This window comes from Pelodiscus sinensis, chromosome 24 (assembly GCF_049634645.1).
Source record: "Pelodiscus sinensis isolate JC-2024 chromosome 24, ASM4963464v1, whole genome shotgun sequence".
NCBI classification, from domain to species: domain Eukaryota; kingdom Metazoa; phylum Chordata; order Testudines; family Trionychidae; genus Pelodiscus; species Pelodiscus sinensis.
The window spans coordinates 3,737,778-3,757,230 of NC_134734.1; the positions used below are offsets into that span (position 1 = coordinate 3,737,778).

At 57.2% G+C, this 19,453-nt stretch overlaps 3 long non-coding RNA genes across 5 annotated transcripts; 1 reads left to right on the forward strand and 2 right to left on the reverse strand.

Annotated features, from left to right (window-relative positions):
- Window positions 1-4,973: 4,973 nt before the first annotated feature.
- On the reverse strand, window positions 4,974-6,890 carry LOC142819488 (uncharacterized). 3 transcript variants are annotated; one of them, XR_012897409.1, is made up of 4 exons: window positions 6,876-6,890; window positions 6,420-6,690; window positions 5,925-5,990; window positions 4,974-5,194 (listed from the first exon to the last, which is right to left on the reverse strand). It is a non-coding gene; the product is annotated as an uncharacterized LOC142819488 (long non-coding RNA). The 3 variants fall into 3 exon arrangements; XR_012897408.1 differs by lacking the exon at window positions 6,876-6,890 and adding an exon at window positions 6,847-6,861 and having other exon boundaries at window positions 6,420-6,674; XR_012897407.1 differs by lacking the exon at window positions 6,876-6,890 and adding an exon at window positions 6,847-6,861.
- Window positions 6,891-8,177: 1,287 nt separating this feature from the next.
- Window positions 8,178-9,820, forward strand: LOC142819489 (uncharacterized). Its single transcript, XR_012897410.1, has 3 exons — window positions 8,178-8,335; window positions 8,803-8,862; window positions 9,599-9,820. It is a non-coding gene; the product is annotated as an uncharacterized LOC142819489 (long non-coding RNA).
- A 6,894-nt stretch (window positions 9,821-16,714) lies between these two features.
- On the reverse strand, window positions 16,715-18,961 carry LOC142819491 (uncharacterized). The gene is made up of 2 exons (XR_012897412.1): window positions 18,124-18,961; window positions 16,715-16,919 (listed from the first exon to the last, which is right to left on the reverse strand). It is a non-coding gene; the product is annotated as an uncharacterized LOC142819491 (long non-coding RNA).
- Window positions 18,962-19,453: the final 492 nt, after the last annotated feature.

Genomic DNA, 19,453 nt, shown 5'->3' on the forward strand with positions numbered 1-19,453 from the left:
GAAAAAATTCTAGTTAGACGTTCGAGATAAGCGCTCGGATTCTCTCCCTCCTCTTGCCTGCAGCTATTTATTTTTGTCCAGTCTGGCTTTTTAGGGAAGGCCACAGGGATGGCACAGACTAGGCGTTCTCGTTTTTCTTTATATTTTTCTAAGGCTTGTTCATCATTTGCGTTAAAGTCTATGGGTTCTGTAGGCCATTCGGATGCTGCAATTAATTTCCTAAGTTTATCTTCGGGCAAAAGGACTCTCAATAGTTGCTGAACATCCGGCCAGGTTGGTTCATATGCTTGAAATATTAATTTTAGTTCCTCTTGGAATTTTAAAGGGTTTTCTTCAGTTGGTGGGAACCCTTTCTCTATTGTCATTAATTCGCTCCTTTGCCAGGGGGCATGGACAAGCATGGCACGCTGTCATCCTTGTGGGTCAGGGACTACCCGTAAGGGCATGGCTTGTACCGGAGAGGCAGAACTCTGATGAGGTTGAGATGTTATTGGAGTCTGAGAACCTTTCAATGTCCACTCTAAGTTTTTATTCATTTTATCGACTCTTCTTTGAGTTGCAGGACTAGGAAGGCTTATCCTTAATTTTAAGGGATCCTCAGTGGTGTGGCAGACCAATGGAGGGTGAGCCCCTAGATCAGAGTTTTTATCCTCAGGGAACAGGTGCGGCGGTGCCGTCGGGTATTCATTTGGGTTTTTAGATGTGTAGGAAGGTAGTAGCCAATCAAGAAGATCACTATCTGGCTGTTGTGTTTCCACTGGTAGTTTTTCTTTTTCAATTTGGGAAATTTGAGGACAAAGCTTAGTAGATTTAACGGCCGTTTGCAATTGGGCTTTTAATGTATTATTCGAGTCTTTCAAACTAGAAAGTTTGGACTCGGTTAAGCGCTTAGAGGTTTCTTCATACCATGAAAAATAAGCTGACCACTGAGCATCTGGTGTTTTGGAGCCACGCCTTTCAAGGCCGCCCCTGAGGTGTACAATTTTGTCCAAATTAAAAGTTCCCTTCGGGGGAAACTGTTTTGATGGATCATTTCGGGTATACTCATTCCATTTTTCTAAAAATTTACAAGTTTCGGGTCCATAACGCGTGTACATAAAATAAGCAGGAGTACTCTTTTCTGGGACAGGATTGGTTTTACTCTGCCCAGTTCCCATGGGTTTTATTTATTTTTTTTAAACAGAGCTAGCTTAAATAACCGGCACTTCCAATTCCCCTGATCTCTGTGAAGTAGCGCTGCCCTGAGACACCCGGCACTTCAGATCAGACTCTATTAGGATCCTATACCAGGGAAAACCAGTGAAGGCACTTGTCATAAAGGCAGCCCAACTTCCTGCAGAAACAATTCAGAGACAATAGGAGGAGCCTGGCCTGTCTTCCTTTCAGAGACAACACAGAGACAATGGAAGATGGCTACCATAAAGGCAGTCCGGCTTCTTTTCAGAGACAATTTCAGACGACTCCCTGTCTGCCAAGCCCTTGCATTCAGACACTACCCGGTCACTGGATTGCTCCTAGCGGGCTGGCTGGGGCGGCTGCTTGGCTTTCAGAACATACAGAACAGACACATATAACACACAACAATAAACTACTCCCTGTAAGATAATAAATTGAGGAGAAATCCCGTGGTCAGAACTCACTGACTACGGGGCGGAGACCGACCCTCAAGCCCCTACATTATGAGGACATTTGCAAAGCTGGTGTCCTCTTACCGGTTCGTGCGCACTAAGGGGGTTGCAGGGCAGCAGTCCATCACCGGGGCAGGGAGCTGGTATTTGGGATCTTGATGGAACCTCCAAATTGTCGAAACGAGCCTCACACTCAGTAAAAGAACAGGACTATGTAGCACTTTAAAGACTAACAAGATGTTAAAGTGCTACATAGTCCTGGTTTTTGTTTCAGCTACACCAGACTAACACAGTTACATTTCTATCACTACTCAGTACAAGGTACAGAGAATAGTTTATTAGCAATGCTGCAGCATAGCGAGAACGCACCAGAGTGAGTTTCATTCTAGAATACAATTACAACTTCTTTTGTAGTAGCAAGCTTCACAACAAACTATCATCCAGAGCATACTTGTTACTGGGCAAGCTTTCAATTACTGGGCAAACTTTCAGCATATCTACATTCTTCTTACGAAAAAAGTTTCACTTTCTCACACTTTCAAACTACGTGACCTTCTCGCCTACATAAAATGGCGGCTATTTTACAAGATGGATTCCACAGCGTGGAACTGGAAGCATTTCAGAGAACACTACCATAGTGGTCCTGGATTTCAATCTTTCCTAGCAGCCTAAATGTGTCCTCCAGAACTTATCTCCTACCCTTCCCTATAACATTGGTACCTACATGTACCACGACCACCGGCTCCTCCCCAGCACTACACAGAAGACTATCTAGATGTCTCGAGGGATCCGCAACCTTCGCACCAGGCAGGCAAGTGACCACATGGTTCTCCTGGTCACCAGACACCCAGCTGTCTACATTTCTAATGATCGAATCTCCCATTACTAACAACTGCCTTTTCCTAGTGACTGGAGTTCCTGCCCCTGAGATGTATCCTCAGTGCCAGAGGATCTCACAGGATCCACTGGAAGGAGGGTCCCAAGTATGGGATCATTTCCCTCTGCTCCAGTTGCTGCTCTCTCCTTCATAGAATCATAGAACCATAGAACCATAGAGCTGGAAGAGACCTCAGCAGGTCATCAAGTTCAGCCCCCTGCTCTAGGCAGGACCAACCCAACTAAATCAACCCGGCCAGGGCTTTGTCAAGCCGAGACTTAAACACCTCTAGGGATGGAGACTCCACTACTTCCCTAGGGAACCCATTCCAGTGCTTCACCACCCTCCTAGTGAAATATCCCTGAGCCTTTCTCCCTCCTCAACAGCACAGGGGCTGTCTGACCGGAGGTGGGACAGTTCTACAGTGTCCTGGAAAGCCTCCTCTGCGTACCTCTCGGCCTCCCTTAGCTCCTCCGGTTCAGCCAAAGCCCGGACGCGTCTCCGAGGGCCAGGAGCTCCTTGCACCAAAAGCACACGTACGCCCACAGGGCGGGGGGTCAGACGTGCTACATTGGGTGCAATAAACAGGACAGCCCGCACGCTGCTGCTGGGCCTCCGCCTGCATCCTCCCCCTCAGAGAATTAGATTATTGAGAGGGGGGTTTTGTAAATCTGGGAGTTTTGGTTTCAGTTTAAAGGTTTCCAAGAATGCCCCGTGTGTCTGGCCCCCGTGCCCATCCCCTTCTGAACTTCCTCAGGTCCCCTCACAAGGCTCAGTCCTGGCGGGTCGGCAGAGCAAATGTCGTTTTCCCATCGGGCTACGTGGGGCTGGCTGGGCAGCCGTATCCGACCCCGAAGCCCCATGCACAGGGGGCTGCTCAGAGAGGCCTGCAGGCACAGAGGGGGCGGGTGCAGCAGGCCCTGGGTTGGGCCTGTCCCCTCCCCTGTTCTAAATCAGGCGCCCAGACTGCAGGGCCGTGCTGAGCTCGCGGGCTGGGGGCCAATCTAGGCCGCCTGGCGCGGTGACGGCTCAGCCGGTGTCTGGCTGAGAACAGCCCCGGCCGCAGCCTGCGGGCGATTCTCCGGCCCCCGCCCTGGAGCTGGGACCCGACGGCCCAGAGCGGGGCTGGCAGGCCTGGGGGAGCCACAGAGCTGGGGCCGCACGTCTCTGGCTGCCGAGGGCGGGAGCTGGTCACATCCTGTCAGGGCCACGCCGGGGCCCGTGGCTCCGCGTTACTAGGTCAGGTCTGACAGCCAGCGAGGCTCAGACGTCGGCCTGGGCTCCTCTGGGCTCCTCCCCCAGCTCTGCTGGAGCCCCCACCCCCAGCTAGCCCAGCCCCCCACTTCTGACCCACAACCTCCCACCAGCCCCCCACTCCCAACCCACAACCTCCTGCCAGCCCCGCCCTCAGAACCTCTGTCAGGTCTGCCCTTAGAGCCCACGCTCCCGACCCGCAGCCCCCTGGCAGCTCTGCCCTACGTCCTACACAAATAACTTGTATGGGGCCCCACTGCTTAGCTTCAACACGCTAGTCCCTCTGCCTGTGGGGGGCCGTTGTGGTGAGCCCAAGGGGTGGGGTTGGAGGCCCAGGAGCAGAGGGGTTTCCCCTGATGAGCACAAGGCAAATCCTGACAAGAACCAAGTGAAGCAGCAGAGTAAGGAACAGGCCCCAGGTGTCCTGGACCCCACCCCCACGCTGCTCTAACCACTGGCCCCCACTCCCCTCCCAGAGTTGGCATAGAGCCCAGGAGACCTGACCCCACCAGCACTGCTCCGACCAGCAGGCCCTGATGCCCCAGGGGGAGGGGAACCTGGGGGCCTGGCTCCCCGGCTGCAGCTCTCAGCCCAGCCCTAAGTGGGTGGGCGCGGGGCAAGCCCGGCATGTGACTGCAGCGGGGAGTCCCTCTGCCTGGCTGGGCCCGGCACACACCAGGCTCCTGCCAGCGACCACCATGTGGCTGCAGCTGGGCTGCCTGGTGCTGTGCAGCCAGCTCCTGCCCTGGGCTTCCAGCTCCCTCCCAGGTCAGTGGTGCCCTTTCCTGGTGGGGACGGGGTGGGAAGTTGCACTAAGGCTCTTGGCTACCAGGAGGCGCTGTGGCCAGGCAGGCAGGGCGGAGTCCCTGGGGGGCTGTGACCTTGTCAGACTGTGGAGGGGGGGGGATATTGGTGCCGGTTACTGGCCAGTGCAGGGACTCAGGGCAGGTCTGACTCAGGGCCTCTGCTGCAGAGCGGTCAGTGGGAAGCAGCAGGGCATAGTGGTTAGAGCGGGGTGGGGTAAGCCAGGATTCCTGGGCTCTATCCAGGCTCTGGCAGGGGAGCAGGGACTGGGGCACAGAACCAGGGGGCTGGGACCCCTCCGTTCCATTCCCAGTGCGGCGCTAGGGGGCGCTGTGCTGCGGGGGCGGAGCAGCCCCACAGGGCCTGGCAGAGGAGCATGTGGACGTGGGAACAAAGAGGCGGATGCCAGGTCTGTGCAGACAGTTTATTGGGCTGAGCAGCAGGGTGCTGCCCCCCCCCCCCGAACCCGTCGCTCGGTGCCATGCGATTCCGGCCTGGCTGCCTGGGATCCGCTCCCGCGATGGGCTGGGGAGCCTCGGGGCAAAGCGGGTCACGTCTTGCAGCACAAGCCAAATCCGGGGTTCTCAGGGCAGCAGCCATAGCAGAAATAACAAACGAAACCCTGAGGCTCCTGGAAGGGATGGAGAGACCAGAGTGAGGCCTGCCCGTCACCGAACCCCGATTCCTTCTCCCAGGCCCCTTTCCTGTCCCGGAGCCAGGGGCACAACCCCGGAGTCCTGACTCCCAGGCCCTGCGCTAACCATTAGATCCCACTACCCTCCCAACACTGGGCATAGAACCCGGGCGTCCAGGCTCCCAGCCCTCCCCACCCCCGGCTAAACACTGTGCTCAGTCCGCTCTGAGATCTCTTATCCCCGTGTGGTCCTGCAGGCAGAGTTCAATCTGGGGGTCAGTAACCGGGGCTCAGGACGAGGCCGGGAACAGGACTCCTGGGTTCCATCCCTGACTCTCAGCAATGCGGAGCCCAAAGGGTTTTGTTCTCCCGGGGTCAGAGCTCCCAGACTGGCCACCGCTGCCCCCTGCCGGCAAGGAGAGATGCTGGTCGGGAGGAGCCTGCCCTAAAACATTGCTGGGGTAAACACAGGCTGGTCTTGAGCTGTGGAACTCATTGCCACAGGAAGTGTTGACGTTCACTCACAGGACTCCCTCCCACTGGGGAAGCTTCTGGGATTCCCAGCCACTGGATGTCAATGCCTGGAATCTGTGGGATATCTCAGCCATTAATCTGCTGAACCAGCTGCCACAACAGGTTAGTGGCTTAGCCCCCGGTTCACACGACACCCTCCCCTCTCCCACCCGTCCCAGCAGAGACACAAGCTAAGCCCCCGGTTGCCACTCACCGCTTCCCTCTTCACCAGACCCTTGGACTCGCCTCGTCCTTCCTCCTCGTGCTGGGACTCCAGGCCCTGGCAGAGTGGAAGAGCAGGGGTCACTTGTGCCCCACGGTGTGTTTGCTTAGCAGCCCCTGCTCTGGAGGGGTCCCAGGGAAATGTAACGCCCGTCTCCAAAGCGTGTCCTGAGCGCACGGCTGGGCTCTATACCCAGCGCTGTCTAGGGAGTGGGGGCTAGTGGTCAGAGCCAGCTTGTATCCCTGGCTTTAAGAGGGGAAGGAAGCTCATGGCATTAGAGCAGTGGGGTGGAGAAGGGGCTCAGAGGCAGGATGTCTCAATTCCATTCCCATTGCTCCTGCTGACCTGCTGTGCGTTGCCCAGGCAGTGCCTCAGTTTCCCCTCCCAGCCTTTACTCCATGGAAGCCCTTTGGGGTTGGGCCAGGCTGTCTCTGCCTGTGGGGGCAGCACCTGACACACGGGGACTGGACCTGGTTCCCCACTCACCCCCGCCAGGGACGCTCCACGGGCTCCCTCGGCACAAAGCAGGGCCATGCCCAGGAGCAGGGCAGCCAACATCTGGACTTGCATCTTCTCTCGGCGTTGGATCTCCTCCGGGAGCAGGTGAATGGGGCCGGGAGTCACCGGGGCCTGGATTTATACCCTAGCTGGGTGTCCTCGTGCCAAGAGAGCTGGTGATGGGAAGGGAGGGGCGTTCCAGTAAGGCAGGGCTGGAGCAATCATTCAGCTTTGATCCAAGTCCTTGTGGGAAAGACTCCTGGGGTTACGCAACATGGAACCTTTTTACCAAACCTTCCTGCCTGTAACCAGGTGACAAAACCCATCCCCCCGCCAGTCCTGGCTCCCAGTCCTTGATCGGCCCCTCTGACCCCCCCGCCCCAAGTCGGGGGCAAGTTCCAGGAGGCTACATCACCCGATTTCCTGGAGGCTACATCACCCGACCGAATCGTTCATTAAAGCGTCATCGTCACTTCCCGGAGACGTCCTGGGGGGCTGAAGCACCCCAGAGCCCCCAGGAGTCCCGGAACCTTCTCTCCAGCCTCCTTGGCCCGGTGCGGGGCCTTCCCAGATTTGCAGCCCTAGAGCCAGGATCTCTGTGTTACCGGAACACGCCTGGTTAACGATTAACCCCTGGGCCCTCCTCCGAGCCAGGCCTGGGCTGGGCCGGGGCTCTGCTCTCTGCCCCTCACCCCTCCGCCCCCCACAGTGTCTGAGAAACGGGGCCTCCTGCCCTGTGCATTGCGGGGTGTCTGGCCATTTCCAGTGCAAAGCTCAAGGGGCGAACTGGTGTGAGGGGACAACGGGGCGCAGGGCTGGGAGATTTCCTCTGGTCCTGCCATTGGTGTGACTCCTGGGGGACCCCAACCCATCCCCCAGGGCCGGGAGTCCCACGAGTGAACCCGCGAACACCCAGAGTGAGGGGGTCCCACCAGTTAACAGCCCCAGCACTTCCTGACCCGGAGCCTCGCCTGCTCCCACCACACCTCTGGGTGTTCGCGGGTTCACTCGTGGGACTCCCGGCCCTGGGGGATGAGTTGGGGTCCCCCAGGAGTCACACCAATGCCAGGACCAGAGGGGATCTCCCACCCTGCTCCCCATTCCTCTCTCAGACCAATGAGCTTTGCATTGGAAATGGCCCCGCTCCCCAGACACCGCACAATGCGCAGGGCAGGCAATCCTGTTTCTCAGACACTGTGGGGGGCGGGAGGGTGAGGGGCAGAGAGCAGAGCCCCGGCCCAGCCCAGGCCTGGCTCCGAGGAGGGCCCAGGGGTTAATCGTTAACCAGGCGTGTTCCGGTAACACAGAGATCCCGGCTCTGGGGCTGCAAATCTGGGAAGGCCCCGCACCAGGCAAAGGAGGCTGGGGGGAAGGTTCCGGGACTCCTGGGGGCTCTGGGTGCTTCAGCCCCCAGGACGTCTCCGGGAAGTGACGATGACGCTTTAATGAACGATTCGGTCGGGTGATGTAGCCTCCAGGAAATCAGCAACCCTGGAACTTGCCCCTAAGTTTGGGGCGGGGGGGTCAGAGGGGCCGATCAGGGGCTGGGAGCCAGGACTGGCGGGGGAATGGGTGTTGTCACCTGGTTACAGGCAGGAGGGTTTGGTAAAAAGGTCCCATGTCGCGTAACCCCAGGAGTGTTTCCCACAAGGACTTGGACCGAAGCTGAACGATTGCTCCAGCTCTGCCTTACTGGAATCCCCCTCCCCTCCCATCACCAGCTCCCTTGGCACGAGGGCGCCCAGCTAGGGTATAAATCCAGGCCCCTGTGGCTCCGGGCCCCATTCACCTGCTCCCGGAGGAGACCCAACGCCAAGAAGATGCGAGTCCAGACGCTGGCTGCCCTGCTCCTGGGCGTGGCCCTGCTTTGTGCCGAGGGAGCCCACGGAGCGTCCCTGGCGGGGGTGAGTGGGGAGCCGGGTCCAGTCCCCGTGTGTCAGGTGCTGCCCCCACAGGCAGAGAGAGCCTGGCCCAGCCCCAAAGAGCTTCCATGCAGTAAAGGCTGGGAGGGGAAACTGAGGCACTGCCTGGGCAACGCACAGCAGGACAGCAGTAGAGCAGGGAATGGAATTGAGTGATCCTGCCTCTCAGCCCCTGCCAATGCTCCCAATGCTAGCTCCTCCCCCCTGGTTCTTTGCCCCTCCCACTGCTCTAATGCCAGGGGCTTCCCTCCCCTCCCAGAGCCAGGGATACAACCCTGCTGTGACCACTAGCCCCCGCTGCTCAGCCAGCTCTGGGGATAGAGCCCAGCTGTGCACTCAGGACGCGCTTTGGAGACGGGCGTTACATTTCCCTGGGCCCCTCCGGAGCAGGGGCTGCTGGGCAAACACACTGTGGGGCACAAGTGACTCCTGCTCTCCCGCTCTGCCAGGCGTCCCAGCACGAGGAGGAAGGACAAGGCGAGTCCAAGGGGCTGGTGAAGAGGGAAGCGGTGAGTGGCAGGCGGCGGCTCGGGTTGTGTCTCTGCTGGGACGGGTGGGGGAGGGGAGGGTGTCGTGTGAGCCGGGGGTTTAGCCACTAACCTGTTGTGGCTGCTGGTTCAGCAGATTAAAGGCTGAGATATCCCACAGATTCCGGGCATTGACATCCAGTGGCAGGGAGTCCCACAAGTTCATGCCAGGAAATCCAGTGGGAGGGAGTCCTGTGAGTGCACCTCGACATCTCCTGTGCCAATGGGTCAGCTGAAGTCCAGCCTGGATTAAGCCCCAGTAATATCTCAGGGCAGGTTCCTCCCGACCAGCATCTCTCCTTGCCGGCGGGGGCAGCGGTGGCCAGTCTGGGAGCTCTGACCCCGGGAGAACAAAACCCTTTGGGCTCCGCATTGCTGAGAGTCAGGGATGGAACCCAGGAGTCCTGTTCCCGGCCTCGTCCTGAGCCCCGGTTACTGACCCCCAGATTGAACTCTGCCTGCAGGACCACACGGGGATAAGAGATCTCAGAGCCGACTGAGCACAGTGTTTAGCTGGGGGTGGGGAGGGCTGGGAGCCTGGACGCCCGGGTTCTATGCCCAGTGTTGGGAGGGTAGTGGGATCTAATGGTTAGCGCAGGGCCTGGGAGTCAGGACTCCGGGGTTGTGCCCCTGGCTCCGGGACAGGAAAGGGGCCTGGGAGAAGGAATCGGGGTTCGGTGACGGGCAGGCCTCACTCTGGTCTCTCCCTCCCTTCCAGGAGCCTCAGGGTTTCGTTTGTTATTTCTGCTATGGCTGCTGCCCTGAGAACCCTGGATTTGGCTTGTGCTGCAAGACGTGACCCGCTTTTCCCTGAGGCTCCCCAGCCCGTCGCGGGAGCGGATCCCAGGCAGCCGGGCCGGAATCGCATGGCACCGAGCGACGGGTTCGGGGGGGGGCGGGCAACACCCTGCTGCTCAGCCCAATAAACTGTCTGCACAGACCTGGCATCCGCCTCTTTGTTCCCATGTCCACATGCTCCTCTGCCAGGCCCTGTGGGGCTGCTCCGCCCCCGCAGCACAGCGCCCCCTAGCGCCGCACTGGGAATGGAACGGAGGGGTCCCAGCCCCCTGGTTCTGTGCCCCAGTCCCTGCTCCCCTGCCAGAGCCGGGATAGAGCACAGGAATCTTGGATTACCGCACCCTGCTCTAACCGCTATGCCCTGCTGCTTCCCACTGACCGCTCTGCAGCAGAGGCCCTGAGTCAGACCTGCCCTGAGTCCCTGCACTGGCCAGTATCCGGCACCAATATCCCCCCCCCCCTCCACAGTCTGACAAGGTCACAGCCCCCCAGGGACTCCGCCCTGCCTGCCTGGCCACAGCGCCTCCTGGTAGCCAAGAGCCTTAGTGCAACCCCCCACTCCTTCCCCACCAGGGAAGGGCACCACTGACCTGGGAGGGAGCTGGAAGCCCAGGGCAGGAGCTGGCTGCACAGCACCAGGCAGCCCAGCTGCAGCCGCATGGTGGTCGCTGGCAGGAACCTGGTGTGTGCCGGGCCCAGGCAGGCAGAGGGACTCCCCGCTGCAGTCACATGCCGGGCTTGTCCCGCGCCCACCAGCTGCAGGCTGGGCTGAGAGCTGCAGCCAGGGAGCCAGGCCCCCAGGTTCCCCTCCCCCTGGGGCAGCAGGGCCTGCTGGTCAGAGCAGTGCCGGTGGGGTCAGGTCTCCTGGGCTCTATGCCAACTCTGGGAGGGGAGTGGGGGCCAGTGGTTAGAGCAGCGTGGGGGTGGGGTCCAGGACACCTGGGGCCTGTTCCTTACTCTGCTGCTTCACTTGGTTCTTGTCAAGATTTGCCTACTGCTCATCAGGGGAAACCCCCCTGCTCCTGGGCCTCCAACCCCACCCCTTGGGCTCACCACAACGGCCCCCCACAGGCAGAGGGACTAGCGTGTTGAAGCTAAGCAGTGGGGCCCCATACCAGTTATTTGTGTGGGGCTCAGGGCTGGGCTGGCAGGGGGGTTGTGGGTCGGGAGTGGGAGTCTAGCAGGGCTGGTAGGGGCTGTGGGTTAGGAGTAGGGGGTTCTGAGGACAGGGCTAGCAGGGGGCTGTGGGGCAGGAATGAGGGGCTTTAGCACAGCTGTGGGGGAGGTCGAAAGCGGTGCTAGCAGGGGGCTGTGGGTCGGGAGATGGGGCTCTGAGGGCAGGCCTGACAAAGGCTGTGGGTCGGGAATGGCGTGTTGTGCTGGCAGGTTGCTGTGGGTCAGGAGTGGGGGCTTTGTGGGGAGGGGTGGCAGGAGGTTGTGGGTTGGGAGTGGGGGGCTGGTTGGAGGTTGTGAGTTGGGAGTGGGGGGCTGGTGGGAGCCTGTGGGTCGGAAGTGGGGGGCTCGGCTGGCAGGGGGTTGGGGGTGGGGGCTCCAGGAGAGCTGGGGGAGGAGCCCAGAGGAGCCCAGGCCGACGTCTGAGCCTCGCAGGCTGTCAGACCTGACCTAGTAACGCGGAGCCGCGGGCCCTGTCGTGGCCCTGACAGGATGTGACCAGCCCCCGCCCTCGGCAGCCAGAGACGTGCGGCCCCAGCTCTGTGGCTCCCCCAGGCCTGCCAGCCCCGCTCTGGGCCGCCGGGTCCCAGCTCCAGAGCAGGGGCCAGGGAATCGCCCGCAGGCTGCGGCCGGGGCTGTTCTCAGCCAGGCACCGGCTGAGCCGTCACCGCGCCAGGTGACCTAGATTGGCCCCCAGCCCGCGAGCTCAGCACGGCCCTGCAGTCTGGGCGCCTGATTTAGGACAGGGGAAGGGACAGGCCCAACCCAGGGCCTGCTGCACCCGCCCCCTCTGTGCCTGCAGGCCTCTCTGAGCAGCCCCCTGCGCATGGGGCTTTGGGGTCGGATACGGCAGCCAAGCCAGCCCCACGCAGCCTGATGGGAAAACGGCGTTTGCTCTGCCGACCCGCCAAGACTGAGCCTTGCGAGGGCACCTGAGGAAGTTCAGAGGGGGAGGGGGACGGGGGCCAGACACACGGGGCATTCCTGGAAACCTTTAAACTGAAACCAAAACTCCCGGATTTACAAAACCCCCCTCTCAATAATCTAATTCTCTGAGGGAGAGGATGCAGGCGGAGGCCCAGCAGCAGCGTGCGGGCTGTCCTGTTTATTGCACCCAATGTAGCACGTCTGACCCCCCGCCCTGTGGGCGTACGTGTGCTTTTGGTGCAAGGAGCTCCTGGCCCTCGGAGACGCGTCCGGGCTTTGGCTGAACCGGAGGAGCTAAGGGAGGCCGAGAGGTACGCAGAGGAGGCTTTCCGGGACACTGTAGAACTGTCCCACCTCCGGTCAGAAAGCCCCTGTGCTGTTGAAGAGGGAAAAAGACTCAGGGAAGGAAAACATGTAACCTTGGGTGGGCCAGACTTCACTGCCCTTTTCCAGTGTCTAAAAAGCCCCCCCCACTTCCGTAGGACGTACTTGAGACCCAGAATTCGGACTGTAAGGAATTTTAGCAAGGATTGCCCAGTGCCAGCCTCCCAACATTCATATTCCAAAAGAAATAAATGTAATTAAATAACGTTATAAAATGTTATGAAGAAACAAATCATCTAATGCTCCCAACAGAACACGCCCATTGTCTAACCCACAGATACTGCCCAGTTACAGCAAACAGAAGCAAAGCGGAAACCAGTAAAACGTGACCAGTCCACTCCACACGGACACAACAGGAAAAGTCGGAGAGGCCCCAGAAGCTCAGATTTAGTTCACCAGAGTCTGTTTGTGCCTCTGCTCGTCCAATCTGCACCATAGGCTGAGTCTGAACCATCTCTCCACTTGCTCACAGGGATCCTCAGTTGGAGTCCAGGCAGCCTGTTCCCCTGCCGTGGATCACTGCGAGGCAGCCCCGCTCCCTGATCAACCAGGCAGTTAACTCCCAAGTGAACAGACTTACAGAAACCCTGTCACAAGACAATACAAACACTGAGAACAACACAACAGAAACGGCTCTTTCCCCGTCGCTACGTTGACAGAGGAGCTGATGAATCCGACTGACTGAGAAAGTAACTGCAACAGTTTGGCTAAACTCAAACCAGCACTGAGAGCAGACAATTAGCACAGGAGAAGGGATTTTCCCTCCCAGGTTTCCCCTCCCATATAATTTAGCATGGCCCATGATCCCTGGTAGAGGGTTAACACCATCACTACCTGCTGCAGAGTGAGGAACAGCTGGCTGATCTCTGCTCCTTCCTCTGCTTCTCCTAGCTCACTCAGGCCTTAGAAAAGCACCTGCCCTGCCTGCTGGCTCATGGAGCCTGACCCCAGACTACCCACTCAACTCCAGAAACTTCTGGGTATGGAGTCTAAATCTGCCCAGCAACAGTAACACTCAACTCACTCCTACCTCCTCAGAGGGGTCTTTTTGGTTATGTCTACACTGCATCCCTCTGTCGACAAAGGGATGCAAATCCAGCACATCGAAATTGCTAATGAAGCAGGGATTTAAATACCCTGTGCTTCATTAGGATAAACACGGACGTCGCTTCTTTTCGAAACGGAGTTTTTTAAAAAAACGGCAGTCTAGATGTGTATCTGTCGAAAGTAAACCCTTTTTCGACAGATCCTGTATACCTCAAAAAATGAGGTTTAGAGGATCTGTCGGAAAAGGGTTTATTTTCAACAGATTCGCGTCTAGACTGCTGGGTTTTTTCGAAAACACTCCGTTTTGAAAAAAAGCGGCGGCCATGTTTATGCTAATGAAGTGTTGGATATTTAAATCCCTGCTTCATTAGCAATTTCGATGTGCCTAATCTCAATTCCCTGTCGAAAGAGAGGTGTAGTCTAGGCACACCCATAAGAAGATAGCTCCTAGTAGGTACCTGGAAACCATAGTTGGGACCCTCCTTCCAACGGATGCAGTGGTGTCCGCTTGCACTGGGGAGGGAACTCCAGTCAAGGTAGGTGTTAGTAATGGGGATTTGATTATTAGAAACATAGACAGCTGGGTGTCTGGTGACCAGGAGAACCGTGTGGTGACTTGCCTGCCCGGTGTGAAGGTTGCGGATCTGTCGAGACATCTAGATAGATGTATGTGTAGTGCTGGGGAGGAGCCGGTGGTCGTGGTGCATGTAGGACCAATGACATAGGGAAGGGTAGGAGAGAGGTCCTGGAAGCCAAATTTAGGCTGCTAGGAAAGAGATTGAGAGCCAGGACTGCTATGGTAGTGTTCTCTGAAATGCTTCCAGTTCCACACGCAGGGCCAGGTAGGCAGGCAGAGCTTCAGAATCTTAATGCGTGGATGAGATGATGGTGTAGACTGTAGAAAGGAGGGGTTTAGATTTTTTAGGAAGTGGGGAAACTTTTGGAAAGGGAGAGCCTACACAGGAAGGATGGGCTCAAGCTACAGCAGAATGGAGCCAGACTGCTGGCACTTAACTTTAAAAAGGTCGTTGTGCACTTTTCAATCTAAGGGCTGGGGGAAAGCCGACGGGTGCGGAGGAGTGCATGGATCGGACAGAGACATCTCTTAGGGGAGGCTCTCTTCATAGATTTGCTCTATGTTCCAATCAGGGGGAGAGGATGGAAGTATGGGTCGGATCTGATGAGAAACCATCACATGAAAAAGAATCTAACAGATCAGGAAACGGCAGACAGATAAATAGGGACAAATTATTAAAGTGCTTAACACAAATGCTAGAAGTCTAAATAATAAGATGGGTTAACTAGAGTGCCTTGTTTTAAAGGAGGACATTGATATAATAGGCATCATGGAAACTTGGTGGAATAAGGACAATCAATGACACTCAGTCATACCAGGGTACAAAATCTATCGGAAGGACAGAACGGGTCATGCAGGTGGGGGAATGGCCCTATACGTGAAAGAAAATATGGAATATAGTGGGCTTATATTTCCGGAAAGCCTTTGACAAGGCCCCTCACCAAAGACTCTTAAATAAAGGAAGCTGACATGGGGTGACGGGGAAAGTCATCTCATGGACTAATAACTGATTAAAAGACAGGAAACAAAGGGTAGGAATAAATGGTGTTTTCAGAATGGAGAAAGGTAACTTGGTGTCCTGCAAGGGTCTGTACTGGGATCAATCCTATTCAACCTATTTATAAATGATCTGGAGAAAGGAGCAAACAGTGAGGTGGCAAAATTTGCAGATGATATCAAAGTGCTCAAGAGAGTCAAGACAAAAGCAGATTGTGAAGAGCTTCAGAAAGATCTCACCAAACTAAGTGATTGGGCAACAAAATGGCAAATAAATGTTGATCAATGTAAAGTCATGCACATTGGAAAAAATAATCCCAACTATATATACACAATGATGGGGACTAATCTGGCTACAACTACTCAAGAGAGAGATCTTGGAGTCCTTGTGGATGGTTCTCTGGAAACATGCACTCAATGGGCACTCAAAAAAACCAAAACAGAATCTTAGGGATCATTAAAAAGAGGCTAGAGGATATCTTATTGCCTCTATATAAATCCATGGGACGTGCTCCTCTTGAGTATTGCGTACAGATGTGGTTGCCTCATTTCAAAAAAGATATATGGGCATTGGAAAAGGTTCAGAAAAGGTCAACAAAAATGACGAGGGGTTTGGAATGGGTCCCATACGAAGAGAGATTAAAAAGACTTGGACTTTTCAGCTTGGAAAAGAGGAGACTAAGGGGGGATATAATAGAGGTCTCTAAAATTATGACTGGTGTGGAAAAAGTGAATGAGGAAAAGTGATTTACTTATTCCCACAAGATAAGAACTAGGGATCACCACATGAAATTAATAGGCAGCAGGCTCAAAACAAACAAAAGGAAGTTTTTCTTCACTCAGCGCACAGGCAATCTGTGGAACTCCTTGCCAGAGGATGTGGTGAAGACCCGGACTTTAACGGGGTTCAAAAAGAACTAGCTACGTTCATGGAGGTTAGGTCCATCAATGACTATTAACCAGGCTGGATAGGAATGGTGTCCCTAGCCTGTGTTTGTCAGAGACTGGAAACGAATGACAGGAGGGATCACGGGCTCATTCCTCGTTCTATTCCCTCCCTGTGGGTCATCTGGCATTGGCCACTGTCAGCAGACAGGACACTGTGCTGGATGGACCTTTGGTCTGACCCAGTCTGGCCGTTCTTATGTTCTTATGATATGGCTAGAACTGGGAATTTCCTGTTCCTGTGTCCCGCTGGTTCATGGCCTCAGACAGCAGCAGCCAACCCTGCTGGGGTGTCAGCCTGGTGTGGGGCTGGCTGGGGAATGACTCCTGCCCTGCACCCAGCCAGGGGCCTGAAACCTGCCGGGGAAAAGCCCACAGAGCATCAGATTCAAAGGCAGAGGGGTGGGTGGCTCCAGGACCGGGACTCGGGCTCTCCCCTGGAGGGGGCGCCAACTACACTCTGGCTACTCAGGGCAGGGGCTGGGCCGAGGAAGCTTTGCGGGTTCAGGCTCTTTGTGAGTGGAGTTGCCAGGGGCCAGGAAATGTGGGGGCCGGTAACAGCGAGGAGGCTGCACTAAGGCTCTTGGCCACCAGGAGGCGCTGTGGCCTGGTGCGCAGCTGGGGAGCCCAGGGAGGGGATGCTGGGGGACTGTGAGCCAGTCAGACGGGAGTAGGGGAATATTGGTGCCCGTTACTGGCCAGTGCAGGGACTCAGGGCAGGTCGGACTCAGCGACACTGCAGCAGAGCAGTCAGGGGGAAGCAGCAGGGCGTAGTGGTTAGAGCGGGGTGGGGTGAGCCAGGACTCCTGGGTTGTGTCCCAGGCTCTGGTAGGGGAGCAGGGACTGGGGCACAGAACCAGGGGGCTGGGACTCTTCTGTTCCATTCCCAGTGCAGCGCTAGGGGGCGCTGTGCTGCGGGGGCGGAGCAGCCCCACAGGGCCTGGCAGAGGAGCACGTGGACGTGGGAACAAAGAGGCAGATGCCAGGTCTGGGCAGACAGTTTATTGGGCTGCGCAGAAAGATTCTGCCCGAATCCCTCGCTCGGTCCAGGCTGGCTGGGATCCGCTCGCGGGACGGGCTGGGGAGCCTCGCGGGGCCTGGGGCAAAGGGGTCACATCGTGCAGCAGAAGCCAAATCCGCCGTTCCGAGGGCAGCAGTTATAGCAGAAGCGACAAACGAAACCCGGAGGCTCCTGGAAGGGATGAAGAGACCAGAGTGAGGCCTGCCCCTAACCGAACCCTGATTCCTTCTCCCAGGCCCCTTTCCCAACCCGGAGCCAGGGGCACAACCCTGGAGTCCTGACTCCCAGCCCCTGCTCTAACCACCAGACCCCACTCCCCTTCCACAACAGCAGATAGAACCCAGGAGTCCAGACCCCCAGGCCTTTTTAGTTGCTCTAACCACTAGACTCCACTCCACTTGCGGATTTTTTCTGAAATGAGTATTCCCGTGTGGAATTGGAGGCAGAGTTTGATCTCGTCGGTGGTGGGGTCTAGTGGTTACATCACTGTCTGGCGAAAACTAGGAGGCTGGGTTATTTCCTCACAGACTGACCACTGCTTCCCCCTGCTGGGCAGGAGACAGGTTTGGTGATAGGTACTTGCCCTGAGATACTGTTCTCCTTAATCCATGTGATACTGGGGGTCCTGAAATTTGGAATTCACCACCAGAGAGATACAGGGATCAACCCCTGGGATTCCTTCCCACTGCGTTTCCTGGGGTGAGCCTGTGGAACCCCCTGCCACTGGATATCAATGCCTGGGATCTCTGGGATATTTCAGCCATTAATCTGCTGAACCATCAGCCACAGCAGGTTACTGGCTGAGCCCCTGGCTCATACCACCCCCTCTCCTCTCCCACCCTTCCCAGCAGAGACACAAGCCGAACCCCCGCCTGCCACTCACCGCTTCTCTCTTTACCAGCCCCTTGGACTCGCCTCGTCCTTCCTCCACATGCTGGGACTCCGGGCCCTGGCAGAGCGGGAGAGCAGGGATCACTGGTGCCCCACGGTGTGTTTGCCCAGCAGCCCCTGCTCTGGAGGGGTCCCAGGGAATGTAATGCCTGTCCCCAAAGCGCGTCCTGAGCGCACAGCTGGGCTCTGTTCCCAGCGCTGGCAGGAGAGCAGGGGCTAGTGGTCAGAGCAGTGTTGTATCCCTGGTTCTGGGAGGGGAGGGAAGCCCTTGGCATTAGAGCAGAGGGGCTGGGGAGGGCTGAGGGGCAGGACCACTCAATTCCATTCCTTGCTCTGCTGCTGACCTGCTGTGAGTTGCCTGGGCAGTGCCTCGGTTTCCCCTCCTAGATTTTACTGCATGGAAGCCCTTTGGGGCTGGGCCAGGCTCTCTCTGCGTGTGGGGGCAGCACCTGACACACGGGACTGGACCCGGCTCCCCACTCACCCCCGCCAGGGACGCTCCACGGGCTCCCTCGGCACAAAGCAGGGCCACGCCCAGGAGCAGGGCAGCCAACATCTGGACTCGCATCTTCTCTCGGCGTTGGGTCTCGTCTGGGAGCAGGCGAATGGGGCCGAGAGCCACAGGGGCCTGGATTTATACCCTAGCCCGGCGCCCTCATGTCAGGGGAGCTAGGGATGGGAGGGAAGAGGGGGGTTCCAGTAAGGCAGGGCTGGAGCAATCTTTTAGCTCCGATCCACGTCCTTATGGGAAAGACTCCTGGGGTTACGCAACATGGAATGTTTTTACCAAACCCTCCTGCCTGTAACCAGGTGACAACACCCATCCCCCGGCCAGTCCTGGCTCCCAGCCCCTGCTCGGCCCAACTGGAGTCCCCAAAGTGGGGTAGAAGTTCCCAGGTTGCCAATTTCAGCTGGACGTATTCCTGGAATCTTCAATTCCCGGAAGCATCCTGGTCGGCTCAGACCCCGGAGAACCCAGGAGCCTGGCTTTGACCGTTACCCTCCACTCCTCACCCGGAGTTACATTGAACCCAGGAGTCCTGATTCCAATTCCCTTTAACGTCCTTTCCCACCACACCAGTCTGGGCTCTGCTTTGGAGGCCGCGGGCCAGTGTGTTGAGGATTGGCCACAGATTTTGACTGACTCCCTGTTTAACTTTGGTTTATAGGGTCTAAAGGATTGGCCCAGCTGGCTCTTTGGGTGAGATCCGAGGTATCAATTGCCCTGGGACTGTGGCTGGTCCTTTGGGACTGGGAGAACCTGTCTGGAGCTGGTGAGATGGGTTAGAACCTCTCCCCTGTGTAATGTGGGGCTGGGTGGGCTACAGGGAGCACTGGAGTGTCTGAGGGGAGGTGGTGGGCTGGGTTATAACTTCTCTGTGTAAGAGGGGGCTGGCTGGGGCACAGAGAACACTGGGGTGTCTGAGGAGAGGTGGGGGATGGGTTATAACCTCTCCCCTGTGTAAGGGGGGGCTGGCCAGGGCACAGGGAACACTGGAGTGTCTGAGGGGTTGTTTCTGCAGCTTCTTGCTAGCCAGTGTGGGGAACACAAGTGCTCTGCGGGGCTGATTTGGATAACCCCCAGCACTGGGCTGAGCAATTCATCCTGATTTGACCCTCTCAGCGGTGCCCCCAAACCCGCGCTGTTACAGCTTCATCTTCCCTCCATGGGATGCCGCCAGGCCCGTCTCTGGGAGACTGAGGCACGTTGTAAATGGCTAATGGCTGCGCTCTGTGCTCGGCGCTAGATTGCTGGGTGCTGGCGTTGCCTCCTGACAGGATGTGACCGCCTCCGCCTCGGCAGCAGGGCGGGG